Genomic DNA, 16,816 nt, shown 5'->3' on the forward strand with positions numbered 1-16,816 from the left:
TGTGGGTATTTGGGGAACGAAGTAGTAGGTTGGACATGCTTGCTGTCTCCTTCTGACATTCTGTCTCTCGAAAACTAGAAGCATACTTATTTCACATGAGAAAAATCTAGTTTCACTTGACAACTTTTCCCTCACGACCACTCTCGTTGGGCAACAGAGTTTTACTTAAGACTGCCTTCAAATTTGCGACACCATCTGCCTTTGTATTAGCTAAGAATTCTATTCTTAGACACATAGTCTGTCACAAAGTATGGGCCCAAAGGAACCCACTGGCATCAAATTACTGTGCTGCTCCTGACATGCCAACAGAACTGAGTTCAAGTCATGTTGGGTCCTAGGAATGTGTTTGTCAGGGAGATGGTAAAATTTACCACTTAATCCCACTGACATGGAGATAGATCACCCAAACTCAAATCCTAGCTTTGCCAATTATTAACTGTGTGACCTTGAGAAATTTACCTACCCTTTTAAATTTCCACTTTTTTGTCCTTAATAAATGGATAATAATAATAGCCTTCATTGATTTATGCTCTTTCCAGGGCCTGACTCCGTGCTCAATATTTCATATGTACTAACTTATTGAACCCTAAAACGTGCTGAAGGGTGGAGATGCTTTTAATTGAGTTTTTTTAAAAAAGGTAGTGATACCATTTAATATGAAATCTACCCTCTTAATAAATTTTTAACTGCACAAAACTGTATTGTTAACAATGGATTCAGTGTTGTACAGCGGAGCTCCAGAACTTACATAACGGACCCTTTATAGTCATCGAACTCCCTGTTTCTCCTTTCAGCCTGAGTCCTTGGCAACTGTTCTGCTCTGTTTCTGTGAGTTTGACTATTTCAGATGAGATCGTGTTCATCCTTCTGTGGTTGATTTCACTTTCTGTGACATAGTGCAATGTCTTCAACGTTCAGCCACACTATTGCCAATGGCAGGGTTCCCTTCTTTTGTCTGCAGCCTGAATACTACTGCACTGCAAAGACTTACGCATGCCACATTTTCTTTGTTCATTTATCCCTGTGTCAACATTTAGGTTGTTTCCACTTTTTGGCTATTGTGAGTTGTGCTGCAGTCACATGGGCTTCAATAGGAAACCCAGGTATTTCTTTAAGATCTGGAACTGAAATGAAGTAGGGATTATTTCTAATGCTTGCTTTTTTTTTTTTTTTCCAAATTGGGTAAAAAAAAAAAAAAAAAACCCAAGCATATACAGGCTAAATATGTTTTAGGGGAAGCAACAGCTGGTTAACATTACAACTGGGCTCCTGTTCCACTGAGCAGTAGAGAACTTGTGTTCTGGAAGTGATAACGTGTCATACTGGGATTGAATTCTTGACAGTGCCTGGCACCTGTAAGCCAAAATAAATGTCAGCTAATTCTATTAGCAAGGAGGCAATGCCTCTGATTTTAGAGTTTTGTCTTTCTGGCTTGCATTTTTTCTTGGTTGCATTTCTGCAGAAGTGAACTTTTCTGTTATGAGACTGAACTTAGAGTCATTAGAGAAATGCATTTTAGTGTTAATTTGCAATATTTCTAATCCTAGACTTCCATAAACTGTGGAGAAATCGTAATAGGAAGTTTTCCACCTTCCCTTCTTCTCCACCTTCTCTTTTCTTCCCACTAGCATGTCATAAATCTATTCCATGATCTTATGCCCACCCCAACTGAATACAAATATTAAAAATAAAGCCTTAGACCATTTTTTTGGCATCACTAATAAAAAGCACATGCCACCATTCCCTCTTTCAGGTCAGGATTCGAATTCCTAGAGAAAGCATGTGAACTCTGTCTGAATATGAACACAGCTATCCTGGCCCTTAGTACCTTTCCTGGAGAAGGTCAGAGCTCAATTGTGGCACAAGAATCCCTGCCGAGCTCGATATGAACAGCAGTGAATTGGCCATGCGAAGTCCGAGAGTCTGGAGGGTCGCTGAGAGCTAATTCTAATTTGAGGGTCTTGCCTTAATTGAATGAGGACAGGCTCAGAAGCTTTTGCAAAGCTAGAATTTTGTTCCCAGACCAGTCTACTTTGGGGAAACTCTTTATGCATTGGATAGAGCTAGGAATGGGGTGGGGGTGGGGGATGCCAGAATGAGCCTTGCAAGAGCTTCTAGCTTTCCTGTAACCGGAAGCCAATCCTCCATTCTGCTCTCACCCTCCAGTTCCTGGTATGTGATTTTTCATAGCAGCAAGTATTCTGCTTCTTCCTCGTCACAGAAAATGTGGCTTTTCTTATCTGTAAGGTGTCTCAATTTAGTGGAAAATAGAATTGAGTCCACTGCCCACTCCCTGTTCCAGGACTGTTTTTCTCAAAATAGGAAATAGATAATGTGTAGGCTGGGTGGCTAGAATTAGGCTGGATCAGTCTGAAACAAGGAGGTTTGTTTGCTTCTTAAAAAAAAAAAATCTCCCACTGCCCTGGCTGGCTGCAGAATCCAGGGCAAATATCTGGACTCAGAGCTGCAGAAATCAAACTGCCCTGGGTGGATTATTAGAATGATGACCCTCTCCATGGATTCCCACACGCCCTTTTAGCAAATCCTTCTGTGGCCAAACTGGCATTTCTGGTTAAGATTTTGAAACCATTATATTCAATGTTTTCTCATTGATTAGGTCAAAAGAGAAAGAAATGGAGATAGGCAGATCTTTTCTTTCCTTCTCTGTTTCTCTACCAAGCTCAAATCTAAAGTTATCTGAATGTTTTTGTGGTTTTCAAACACCCATCTGGGTAGAGGCACTACAAAATTTATTGCCAGACAACCTTTGGTTTCTTATTTCCTATCTACCTGTTGGTAATAAAGGTTTGGATTTGTTTTGATTGTTTCAGAACACCACAGAGCAACAGTGAAAATGTGAATCGCACCAGCTTCAGCACAAGGTTGAGGTGAGAAAAAAGGGAGAAATCACTCACAATATGTTTGGAATTTCTGGTGCTCCTTGTTAAGAAATGAGGAGGGTCACAAACCATAGCAGAAGTGTATATTTCTCACTGGGTGAAGGATTTCCGTTGAACAGGACTCATCAAATGCAAGTAAAATGTGCACCTTAGGGAAGGTAACTTCTCTCTATGCCCCCAAATCTCTCAATCGGAAGCCTCATTTTTTTCATTAAAAAAGAATTGTGCTTTGTGATTTATAAAGTCGGCTTCTTCTTCTTCAACTTGAATGTTAGCGTTCTGCCTTGTGCCCTTAACTTAATGGATATTCTCAAAACTGGCAGCTTTTCTTTCATGCGGGAAGAAGGAATAATTCTGAATTAGGAGCACCAAAATAGGTTAAGGATACATTATGTCAGAGGCTGTAGATTGTTAACAAGCAAAGGAAGCACAAGTCATAGGGCATAATACAATTAAGGGCAACTGGGTAGGATTGCCAGCCATTTCATCCTAATGACTTCACCTGTTGATGCCAGGGGGCTACCCTTTCCAGTCTGTCTAAAATTTGACAGAGCCCTGGGTGTTTTTTTAAATTTCTGAGTGAATTGCAATTAGCAAGTGTAATGGATACTGTGGGTACCCTGCATGGATCCCTTTACCAATCCCAGGAGCCCTTCTGCACCTGCTGTGAGTGTTGGATGCTAATGACCCGCAGCTCCCTCCTTTTTTGCAGAATTGCTAATAGTAGCTGTGTCTCCCAAGAGGTTCTCATCTTCTGCCTAACTAAGGATGGATACAGGGCTACAAATGGCCCCTTGCAGCAAAGGAGAGGTTCGTCAATGATTTTGTGGTATGATGCCATGGATCAGGTCCAAACTAGACTTTCCGTGGAAATACACCCTTGCTCAGCTCTTTCCCCTTTCCTACTGGCTTTATCTGAACAGCTCTCCTTCAGTTACTCCTGTGTGTCAGACCTACTCATCTCAGGCTTCATTTTTAGGTTGCCAGGACTTATGGTAGTGAGTTTGCCCATTTATTTTACATTATTTTCTGTAGATGAACTCAATAAGAGAATATCACTGTTAACCAGATTTCCAAAGGAAAACAACAGACTGTTCTCTCTGAGTTGTTTGGGTCTGTGCTATTGACCCTCCTCAGCCTTGGGAACAGAAGAAACATCCCTTCAGTTCGGTAGTGCTCTCCGTCTGCTCCTATCCACCAGCTTACACAGAAAGAGCATGATTGGCAAAATACCAAAGTCACAAAGGTTGGAAATTTAAACTCTATGTCTGATTCCTATTTTCCTCCTTCCAATTTTGTTAGTTTGTCTAGTATTCAACTCTATTTATAGCCCTCCTTTTTAAAAGCTTGGCTTTTCGAGTTAGAATGATGTCCTGTCACAATAGAAATAATTATTATGGCCTTAGTATATGGTAGTCATCTGAGTGACACAATAAAAGACTTCACTTGGAATGAAACAGTCCATCCAAGTCTGAAATGATATGTTTTTTTTTTTTTTCTGGGCCTCTGTAATTAGAAATGTGATTGTATAAATGTCTGAAAATCTGTTCTGATTTTAAAGCAATTGGCCTACAGCCTGTTCTAATCCAGACACAAAAATTCATAGAATTTGAAGGTCTCCTTGTGTCACTCCCCGCCAGTGGTGTGAGGGTGGGCTGACTCAGCGATTGGAAGAATGGTGATTCCAGCTGACAGGTGCAGTCCTTGAGGAAATGTCATGTTGACCCTGCTGCTTGATACAACAGAGCATAGAGGTGATGAGAAAGGACACAAGGGACAGGAACACGTCAAAGGCATTATTATTTTTGTGGGGTGGGGCAAGGGCATGTGACTGTGCAGTAGAAGAGTTGGAATCCTTCTCCCACTTCAGAACTGTGCTTTGTAGCAATAACAATGACCAAACATGTTGACTGGTGCACTAACCTGGCTATGACTAATTCTCAGCACTATATTTTGGTCTAAAGACTTGGCTCTTTGTTTCCACTGTGTTATTGCTTATTTATAATCGATATCTTCTAATTAATCCTAAAACATTCTTTTCAAAGCATGTATTTGCTTGCTGTTTTCTATTTAGACATCTGATGCTCTTTTTGGTATAATTTCTTGTTGTTTACAAGTGATTTTTGCTGGATTTATAGGATGTAAAGTTGTTAGCATTTGACCTTTGAATGGGATGAATCCATTCAAAGGTCAGTACTGAAAAGTCAGGAAATTGCTTTTAATTTTATATAATTTATGGTTTATTTGTTAAAGTCATAGAGTTTCACCTTCTAAGACTATTTCTGAGGGATTTTGTTTCACAAAGGCCACTGCCTTTTCAGGAACAATGAATACATTTTGTTGTCGTTGAATTTTCAAACAAAAAAAAACTTGCTGTTTATTACCAAGAAAGCAGAGGTAATGGAGTTACTAATGTCCTTGTTCAAAATCCTTTCCCTGCCTGCCATATGATTATTATGCTGCTTGAAAGGATTACATAACACAAGTGCCAGAACATGTGAATTATGGCCTACTCCTTTTGCTCTTACCAGGATGCATTTTGTAACTAAATGAAAATACCTGTTAAGTTTTTGAAAACAAGAATGATGGCACTGATAACATGTTTGTCTTTAAGTTTTATTGTCAGAAAGTGTTGGAAATGCAATAATAAACCTTAAATTTTACATTTTAATGTATTTAATGTGATGTTCTGTCTCTAACTTTTATACTTGTGGGAGTTATCAAAAGAAAATTTAATGGCATTTTGAAATTTTAAAATCCCATGAAAACAACATTGTTGGATTTGATTATGTTGAGTATCTCTAGTAGCATTTTTAAAAGAGTTAGCATCTGGCAATGTAAAATACAAACAATTCAGTGGATGAGAGAAAGGGCAGAAGAATATTTACCTATGTTTAGGTGGCTATGTTATCTCTGAGTTGGTTTAATAGGTTGGCTTAAAATTTTAATTTTTCTTTGACTTTCTGTTCTTGCCCATTTCTAGAAGGAAGCCATGACTTCTTGAACAAGAACTGAAGCTAGAATTGCACTATCAACCCTAACTTTTCTGAGTTGTTTGAGTCATTGTATGATCAGGCCAACATTTTGTGTCACTAAGGTAGATTAATCACTTGCGAATAAAAATTTTTTATAGATATATAGATATGGAAAACAGACCCTTGGTGTAATGGGAAACAAAATACAGTTAAACCTTAAGCATCATGTTCATAGAAAAGACAAAAACAATCAGAGATATTTTAGAAGTACCCTGTATATGTTTTTAGCATGTTATTATCATATTATTTCATAGAAGATTTTCTCTTGTGATTAAAGCTTTCAAGCATCAAGTCAAATTTAATTTGTATTCTCTGAGTTTCCATCAATCAGTGACAGAGAAACCATCTAGAAATACTTTCTGGATGGATGTTAGATGTCAGTCAGTTTAGAAGTAAACATTTTGCTGCAGTTAATACACTAAGAAACCAAGCCACATCAGTTGAAGAATTTTCTTTAACAGAAAGAAAAAACACAACAAACAAAACCCATGGGGGTCAGCACTGTGGTGCAGTGGTTTAAGCCACTGCCTGTGACTTTGGCAATCTCTCTGAGCACCTGTTGAAGACCCGGCTTCTCTACTTCTGATCCAGCTCCCTGCTAATGTACTTGGGAAAGCAGTGAAAGATGGAAGATGGCCCGAGGGCTTGGGGCCCTGCTACCCACCTGGGAGACCTGGATGAAGTTCCAGGCCTCTGACTTTGGCCTGACCTAGCCCTGGCTATTGTGGCCATGTCAGGGGTGTGAACCAGTGGATGGAAGATTCTCTGTCAAACTCTGCTTCTCAAATAAATAAATCTTCAAAAAACAAACAAAAAAAAAAAAAAAAGAGAGAGAGAGAGGAAGAAAAAAACAGCTCCAAACAGCTTGGTAGCTACTATTACCTCAAAAAAATAAATAAATAAATGTAGCAATGCTCTCAGCCTCTCAGGGGGTCTTTGCAACCTGGAGTAGTAATCCTTTCATTATCTATAGTAAATACTTGCAGCAGTAAGTCATGAAGATCTACAGGCTCTGGTATAGGAAATCTACTGAGACTGTACTGAGACAGGATGAAACTGCATGTTGGAAAATTTCCTGCCACCCTTCCTCAGAGTTTTCCTCAGGGCCGTCTTAGGCAAATATTTGTGTGTGGGGCCTCTGCCTGCACAGATACCTTGCGTTAGGAAAATGTTACCAAGTTCAAGGGCCTCTGTGAGGTGCTGTAATTTTCAGGCAGGTTTCGGAATGGTGGGAAACGTGGAGCTACTAAAGCATTTGTTTATTGTACAACTGTTGCCTGTAAAGATTAGTGGGTAGTTCACAGCTGCGGCTTCTTGGTCTTTTTTGTCAAAGACGTGGTTCCTGAACAGTTTCCTGTCTCCCACTGTGTGAGAAACTGGTGGCAACGCTGTTATTATTCACAACGCCCTGAGTCTTCAGATCCTATTTGTATTGAAACAGCGCGCATCTTCTTGCCTCTGCAGCTCCCTAGAACCACTTCTTGTGCTGCTTATATCATCAGTCTTGAGGCTGCACCGTTCATCATGGCACCCATGAACACACTTGTCTCCTGGCATCCCAGGGCACTGGCTATGGGACCCACCTTCCCCCAGATACCTGAAGACACTTAAGTTCTTTATATAGAATGGTGTAGTATTTGCATATAACCTATGCATATTCTTCTGTATACTTTGAATCATCTCTAGATTACTTATAAAACGAAATACAATGTAAATGCTATGTAAATTGTCATTATATCGTATTGTTTATGGAACAAGGACAAAAGAAATCTGTCCATGTTTAGTACAAATACAAATTTCTTTTCAAGTATTTTTGATCTGAGGCTGGTTGAATCCACGCATGGGAAGCCTGTGGGTAGAAGGGCCCACTAGCTGGTTCCTTATGACTGCCTCGAAGTCGTGGCTGGGCTTTGTTGGTGATGATCACAAACACAAATCTTATCTGATAGCTACACAAAAGTGTGTGTGGTTGTTGCTGGCCATGCTCATTGGACTGCTTAGAATTTTGTGAAATAGAACCAGCTATGTCTTCTCTTGCGCTCTCTAGTGGCGACCACTATATTCCCAGAATGTGCTCAATTTCAATGCCAGCTGGGCTCCTGCCTTCTTAGCAATTCAACCAGCGGCAAAGATAAGTGAAGGACCCTCAGAGGAAAAGACAGAGGTCCCAGAGAGGATGTGTAGCCTCATGGTTAGGATGTGTGTGTTCCCCACTTGAGTGCCTGGGTTTGACACCCAGGTCTGGCTGCTGACTCCAGCTTCCAGCTAATGCAGACCTGGGATGCAGCAGTCATGGCTCAAGCAATTCCGTTCCTGCCACCCACGTGGGAGACCTGGATTGTGTTCCTGAATCCTGTCTTTGGCCTTGACTTAACCCCAGCTGGTGCAGGCATTTGGGGGAGTGAACCTATAAATGGAAATTCTGTCTATCTGTCTCTCTCCGTGTCTCTGTCTCTTGCCTCTCAAATAAATAAATGCAAGTTTACAAAGGAATGGTCCCATTCGCACAAGAAATGGCTATGCCTTGTTCAACATGGCTGCAGATCAGCCTGGCAGGGTAAAACAGTAATGTATGATGTAAGGCAAGAGAGGGCAGAGGAGAACAAAGATCTTAAAATCACTTGAAGTAGATGGGCAAAAAACAGCCTGAAACATGGTTTGGGGTTGAGGAAGTGGAGTAGAATCCTGAATATAGGATACCTGCTATTGCACGCTGTTCCTTGGGGCTAAGCTGGAGGTGGCAGCACAACTTAATGAGCTGCTATGCCAGCCCCCATGTACTGCTCAAGCTTAGGGACCAGAGATCCATAAATTTGTTCTGTGTTCCTTTGAAGTGAGAATCACTCAGGTCACTCAAATCGACATGCCAGCACCAGCCCAGAGGCCCAACCTCATCCAGGCTTTCACAGTCTAATAAAAGAAACAGTCCACTGGCTGTCAGAAGTTTCCTCGTGGAGGTTCTCAGGGGGCATCTGGCTTACTCTGTCATGAGGTAGAGCCCTAGAGAGTCCTGCAGAGGAGAAAGGAGACATGCCTCCCAGCCTGCGGTAAGGCTTCCTGTCCAGATGGAATTGTCAGAAGGGCTGGTCCCAGGCCCAGAGAGGAACTTGGAAAATTTCTTGGAAGGTGCATTGCAGCATGGGGCTCTCTGCGGTGCAGGCCCAGAACACGCTTCCCACTCTGCTGGCCGGAAGCACAGTACGGAATTCCTCTGGGGTAACGGTCTTCCTGGCTGTCCATCCGACTGACTGCCTCATGGAACCCTAAGGTTTGTTCCTACACTGCTGCCCAGTTACTATTCATGGGCCCTCCTTCGTGGCTCAGGAGGCGAACTTTGTAGATGTGCTTTTAGATGCTTTCTGGAGCAGAGGAGAAAAAGTACCATTTTATGAGCAAATTACCACATTCTTCCAGCATTCACATGGATTCCTAAGCACTAGCATCGAGGCTAATAGTCCATCTTCATTGCGGAACAGTGGACTGAGCTCTGAGAAAAGCTCTCTGCTCTCTCACAGGGAAAACCTTCATGGACCTTGGCCCATTGTTATTGCTGACCGTGTTTGCACTTAAATTGATGAAAGCAGAACAATTTGTCACTTCAGTAGAAAAAAACTTGAGTATCCAAGTTTCGTGGGACCTACAGGAGTCCCAAGTTATTACTGGTGGTGTAATTCCATTTTTTTAATGTCTGCTCCCACTCAAAGAACAATGGAAGCTAGTGAAAGTCTCCTTGTCTTTTTGTACTCTGAAGAAGCAGTGAAAAATTGGTTTTCTCAAGTCCTATCTCAAACATTGTAATATGATCATTTTAAAACGACAACCATTAGGAAGATAAGCTACTTCTGTGGGAAAGGTAATACTTTTTCTTTGGAGTTTTTATGGAAAAAAGATATGCTAATGGTCAGAGGATGGAACTTTATTATTTTTTTTAATTAATTAATTTATTTGAAAGTCGGAGTTACACAGAGAGAGGAGAAGCAGATTGAGAGATATTGGTCTTGCATCTGATGGTTCACTCCCCAGTTGGCTGCAACGGCTGGAGCTGTGCCAGTCCGAAGCCAGGAGCCAGGAGCGTCCTCAGGGTCTCCCACATGGGTGCAGGGGCCCAAGGACTTGACCATCTTCCATTGCTTTCCCAGGCCGTAACAGAGAGCTAGATCAGAAGTGGAGCAGCCGGGTCTTGAACCAGTGCCCATATGGGATGGCACCGCAGGCCAGGGCTTTAACCCTCTGCTCCACAGCACTGGACCTGGAATTTATTCTTGTTCTGAAATATAGATCAAGGCTAAACTTCAACCTGACCTTACTCTGCTTTCTTCTGCTTTTCTTTAACGTCTGCCTCCTCTTCCTCCTTCTTCAGTTCCATTCCTTTTCATGGGGAAGCATTTTTTAAATTATTTTGTTTCTAAATATATGACTTCCTTCAGACATTATTAAAATTTGCTTTAGTTGAGCTTTTCCAAAATAAGAACTTCTAGACAATACATGTGTTCTTTTTTTTTTTTTTTTTTTTTTTGACAGGCAGAGTGGATAGTGAGAGAGAGAGAGACAGAGAGAAAGGTCTTCCTTTTTGCCGCTGGTTCACCCTCCAATGGCCGCTGTGGCCGGCGCATCTCGCTGATCCGCAGCCAGGAGCCAGGTGCTTCTCCTGGTCTCCCACGCGGGTGCAGGGCCCAAGGACTTGGGTCATCCTCCGCTGCCTTCCCGGGCCATAGCTGAGAGCTGGCCTGGAAGAGGGGCAACCGGGACTAGAACCTGGTGTGCTGACGCCGCAAGGCAGAGGATTAGCCTGTTAAGCCACGGCGCCGGCCTAGACAATACATGTGTTCTAAGAGGAGATGTTTCAGGCAGAACAATGGATTTGATGTAAGCCCTGCCAATAATTTAAAAAATCTCTGAGAAATAATACATTTTTACAAGGTCAGCGTTCTTTCATACCAAAACCATACAAGGATACAATAAGGAAAGAAACCTACAGGCTTGATGAATGTGAATACAAAAATCCTCAACAAAATACTGACAAACTGAAACCAACAGCCCAGTAAAGAGATAATCCACCATGATCAAATGGGATTCACTTCAGGGAAGCAAGGATGGTTCAATATATGCAAATCAACAAATGTGATACACCACATTGATAGAGTGAAGATTAAAGTAAATTCAAAGTAGGTCACTGTAAAAATTGAGAGGGAATACGAGAGGAAGGAGGAGGAAGGGTGGAAGCAGGGGTGGGAGGGAGGGTAGGGTGGGGAGTATCACTATGTTCCTAAATCTGTGTATGAGAAATACAGATTGAAGAGCCCATGAGACTATTTTAGGCGTGGAAAGCCAAGACACTCTGGCAAAAAACAAAAAACAAAAAAACAAAAAAAAAAAACCAAAAAAAAAAAACAAACAAAAAAACCCTAAATGAAAGATCTCTGCGAGTGAGATCCCAGTGGAAAGAACAGGCCATCAAAGAAGGAGGCACTTTTCTCTGAAGGGAGGAGAGAACTTCCACTTTGACTAAATAAATTGTTTAAATAAGATCAGAGTCGGTGAACTCAAAAGGTTTCTATAGCTTTGGCAACTCATGACAAGAGCCTAGGGTGACTTCTGACGCCATAAACAAGAGTGTCAATTTGCTAAGTCAACAACAGGAGTCACTGTGCACTTACTCCTCATGTAGGATCTCTGCCCTTACGGTGTTGTACAATTTGAATTAACGCTATAACTACTACTCAAACAGTATTTTACACTTTGTGTTTTGGTGTGGGTGCAAACTGTTGAAATCTTTACTTAATTTATACTAAATTGATCTTTTGTATATAAAGATAATTGAAAATGAATCTTGATGCGAATGGAACGGGAGAGGGAGCAGGAGATGGGAGGGTTGCAGGTGGGAGGGAAGTTATGGGGGGGAAAAACCATTGTAATCCATAAGCTGTACTTTGGAAATTTCTATTTATTAAATAAAAGTTAAAAATAAACAAAAAAATTATAAAAATGAATTAAAAATCATATGATCATTTTTTTTTTAAAAAACCTTTAATGATCTGAGTTTTTTTTTTTTTTTAAGATATTTTATTTTATTTGAGAGGTAGAGTTACAGGCAGTGAGAGGGAGAGAGACAGAGGTCTTTCCTCCGTTGGTTCACTCCCCAAATGGCTGCAATAGTCAGAGCCATGCTGATTCGAAGCCAGGAGCCAGTAGCTTCTTTTGGGTCTCCCAGGTGGGAGCAGGGTCCCAAGGACTTGGGTCATCGTCCACTGCCCTCCCAGGCCATAGCAGAGAGCTGGATTGGAAGTGGAGCAGCTGAGACTAGAACTGGTGCCCAAAATGGATGCCGGCACCACAGGCAGAGGATTAACCTACTGCACTACAGCGCCGGCCCCTGGTCATCTCAATTGATGTAGAAAAGACATTTGATAAAATCCAACATCCCTATTTGGAAACCATTATATTTAGTGGAGTAAGTCAATCCCAAAAAGACATTACCATATGTTCTCTCTTATCTGTGTTAACTAAGGGAGTACTTAAAAGGTAATCTATAGGAGTGAAATTGACACTCTTGAGTTGCCATGATTTTGAGCAGCCCTTGTCTTGACTGTTGAGGAAGTGTGTGTTTTTATTTATTTATTTATTTTTTGTACTATTTGTTGAACTCTTTACTTAGTGTAAAGTTAATCATATGAGTGTAAAATTAACTAAAAGTAGATTTTTATAGAAAAAATAAGAATGGGAATAGGAGGGAGAGGGGGAAGAAGGATGGGAGTGCAGGTGGGAGGGAGTGTAGGGAGAGAAGAATCACTATGTTCCTAAATTTGTATATATAAAATTATATAAATAAAATTTGAAAAAAATTAAAGAAAGAAAGAAAAGATACAACATCCCTTCAAGATAAAAAGCTTTGAATAAGTTATTCACATAAGAACAAGCTTCAACAGAATAAAGGCCATATATAAGAAGCCATCAGGTAGCACCAAACTGAAACATTGAAAGGTTGAAGGCTTTCTAAGATTTGGAAGAAGAGACTTTCACTACTTTTATTTGATATAGTCCTGGAAGTCCTTTCTAGAGCAATTAGGTAAGAGAAAGAAATAAAAGGCATGCAAATTAGAAAGGAGGACATCAAATTGTCACTATTTGCAGATGACATGATTTTGTGTATAGAAAACCATGAAGAAAGTTTTTCCATTGAAAAACTGTTAAGACTAATAAGCTAATTCAACAGATTTATAGGACAAAGTCAATATATAGACTCAGTAGCATTTTCATACATCAATAGCAAATTATCTGAAAAAGAAATCAAGAAAGCAATCTCATTTCCAACAGCTAGAATGAAACAAAATAAACTACCTTAGCAATAAATTTAACCAAAGAGGTGAAAGACCAGTATAATGAAAACTATAAAACACTGATGAAAGAAATGAAAAGAACACAAAAGAAGTGGAAAGACACAGATTGGAAGAATCGATATCATTAAAATGTGCCTACTGCTCATAGCAATTTGCAGATTCAATGCAATCCCTATCAAAATTCCAATGACATTTTTTAAATGGAACTTGAAAAACATTCCTAAAATCTGGGAATTTTAGATCCCAGTTAGCCAAAGCAATTCTGAGCAAAAGGATAAAGCAGGTGGCATCATACTTGCTGACTTTAAAATATATTACAAAGCTACAGCCATTAAAGCAACCCGATATTGTCATTAAAACAAAGACTGGTGGAATATTGTTGAGACTCTTGATGTAAAATCCATGCAGCTACAGCCAGCTGATCTTTGACAAAGGTGTGAAGAACATGTGACAGAAAAGGGACAATATCTTTAACAAATGGTGCCGGGAAAATTGAAGGTTCACATGCAGAAGAACAGAACTAGTTCTTTATCTCTCTTCATGTACAAAACTCAACCCAAAGCGGATTATAGACCTAAATGTAAGACCTGAAACTTTAAAACTATTAGAAGAAAATTTAGTGGAAATGCTTCAGGACATTGGAATGTGCAATACTTTTTTGAGTCAGAGCCAAAAAGTACAGGAAACCAAAGCAAAAGTAGACAAATGGGGCTTCATCAAACCAAAGAGTTTCTGTGGAGCAAAGGAAATGATCAGAGCAAATAGACAACTAAAGAATGCACATTTGCTTGCAGTTAATGACCAGAATATGTTAAAAAAAACCCTCATTCAATAGCAAACATTAAACAAAATAATAATAATACTTACAAATCATGGGAAGTACATTTAAACATTTTTCAGAGGAAGACATAGAAATGGCCATCAGTTGCCTGAAAAGATGCTCAAAGTTGCTAATCATTACAGAAAAGCAAATGAAAACCACAATGAGATTTCACCTCATTCCAGTTAGATTGGCCATTTTCAAAAAGACAAAAGACAACAAGTGCTGGTGAGGAGAAGAAGAAAAGGGAACCTTTCACACTGTTGGTGGGAATGGAAAGGGGTCCAGCCACTGTGGAAGGGTATGTAGTTTCCTCCAAACACTAAACACAGAACTATCATATGATCCACCCATGTCACCCATGGGTACATGCAAGGGAAATGAAGTCAGTTTGTCAGAGACATCTGCAGCCCTGTGTTTATTGTGCCTCTATTCACAGTAGTCAAGAAATAGGAACAGCCTAAGTGTCTGAACACTGGTGAATGGATAATATCACATAAATAATGGAAAACCATTCAGCCACGAAAGGATGGAATCTTGTCATTTGTAGTAATATGGATAAAACTGGAAGACATTATGTTAATTGAAATAAACCAAGCACAGGAAGACAAGTGTTATTCTCACTCAAATGTGGTATCTAAAAAAATGGTAATCTCATAGAAGTTAAGAGTAAGGAGAGAATAAAAAGTTCTGGTGTTCTATTACACAGTAGGGGGATTATAGATAATATACCATATAGTACTCTTAAAAACAAAACAAATCAAAACAAAAACATTGAGAAGAGAGGATTTTGAATGCTTTGCCATAAAGAAATGTTAAATGTTTGAAGAGACAGATATATTTACACTGAATGGATAGAAACTTTTCATGGTGCTTCATAAACATGCTTAGTATTTTATGTTCAGTTAAAAAATAAAATACAATTTAAAAAATCTGGGAGTTAATAATATGTTTCTGTTTTGACTGATTCATTGCTGATCTCTTTGTTTATTAGCATGTAAGTATTAAGAAATAAAAAGTCACTCATGTAGCTGTGGTGAAGAATAATGTAGATCCACTTTTTTTGCTAAGGGAGGAGCGCTGAGAGATTAAATGAAAAAAGCAATATGATACAGCTTATTGAAATTTAAAGCTGAAATATAGAGATGCAAATGAATTTTAAAAATTTTTTTGTTGGAATGATATATAAGAAAGCTGTTGACTATGGTTATCACTGAGCTATGGGATTGGGAAGGCTGTTTAATTATTGCTGAATAGTTTTTTGCATCATTTCAGTATCCTCACTATGTTCGTTATGTGGCAGGCAAACCTCTGAGATGGCCACAATGATTTCCCACCTCCTCCTGTGTAATGCCCAGGTCTGTGAGGATGATGGGTTTTACTCTTGTGAATTTGTGATGTGGTATGGCACAATTTAAGAGAGATGGGCCAGGTGGTCCTACCCTCTTCACATGAGTGCTTTAAAGGCAGAGGGCTTTCTCCAGCTGATTGAAGAAGAAGACGATAAAGTCAGGGATTCAAAGCATGGAATGGATTGGGTGGGACACTGCTAGCTTGCAGATGGAGGGGACCCCATGGTGTGGGGTGTGGGGAGCCTCTGGGAGCATAGAGAAGTCTCTGGCTCATAGCCACACAGAAAGGGAGACCTCAGTCCTACAACTTCTGGGAACTGAAGTCTGCCAACTGGAGTGAGTTTGGACGCAAATTTTCCCGAACTCCTGCAGACAAGAGCTCAGTTCAGCTGATACTTAGATTTCCACATTGGGATACCCTGAGCAGAAAATTCAGACACAGCACACTGGATTTCTGACCTATGGAATGATGAACTAATAACCGAGTAACATTTAATGCCAATAAGTTTGTGGTGGTTTGTTGCATAGCAAAGAAAACTGATATTAGTGTTCTGTAATATTTTTATTTAAGAAAATGAGCAATTACAAGAGTCATTATATGGTAGTGAGATTATTGGTCATTTCCCCCTGCTTAGTATTTTTTGAATTAAATAAAAAAAAACACCTTAATGCAATTAAAGAAAACCACAGGAGAACTTACTGCAAGAAAACACATCCTTTCAAAGGTGAATGCGAACTTCCTGTATCTAAAGGGAATCAGGTTTCTCATTGATTTCCATCTTGTATGTTCATTATTGTTTCATTCTAGCAAAGGTGTTATGTAACACTGCAAGTTAGTAATGTGTTACCATGAGGGAAAATTTCCTAAAAACAAACCAAAAGTCAAAACCCAAACCGATTTGAAAACCTTTGGCAAGAGGTGACTAATCAAGCAGGTTACCCTGGGAACGCTGGGAATCCAGATTGGGAAGGGCATGGCTGCTGAGTTCATTCCTGTCTGACCAGGGAGCCAGCACCTCCCACAAGTCACAGCACATCCACTGTTTGCAATTCTTGTCAGATAAAACTAAGGGATGTGCTTGCTATCAATGTTGCATTTTAAAGACTTTCTAAAGGTTTTCTTCCACTCAGTTTCCTTCCACCATTTTGATTTCTATTTTAGATGAAGACTCTTTTTCTTGTATTTCTGTTCTTTAACTCCAAACATTGATACTTAAAATTTAGCTTCCTTTCATGACTATTCTGCACATTATGGAATCTGCTGTTGTCTGAATTTCTGTGTTCCCTGGAATTCATATGTTGAAACCTAGTCCTCAGTGGAATGGTATTAGGAAGGCTGGTGCCCTGGGAAAGTGACTGGATCATGAGGGTC

The sequence above is a fragment of the Lepus europaeus genome, chromosome 1 (genome assembly GCF_033115175.1).
Source record: "Lepus europaeus isolate LE1 chromosome 1, mLepTim1.pri, whole genome shotgun sequence".
Classification (NCBI taxonomy): Eukaryota; Metazoa; Chordata; class Mammalia; order Lagomorpha; family Leporidae; genus Lepus; species Lepus europaeus.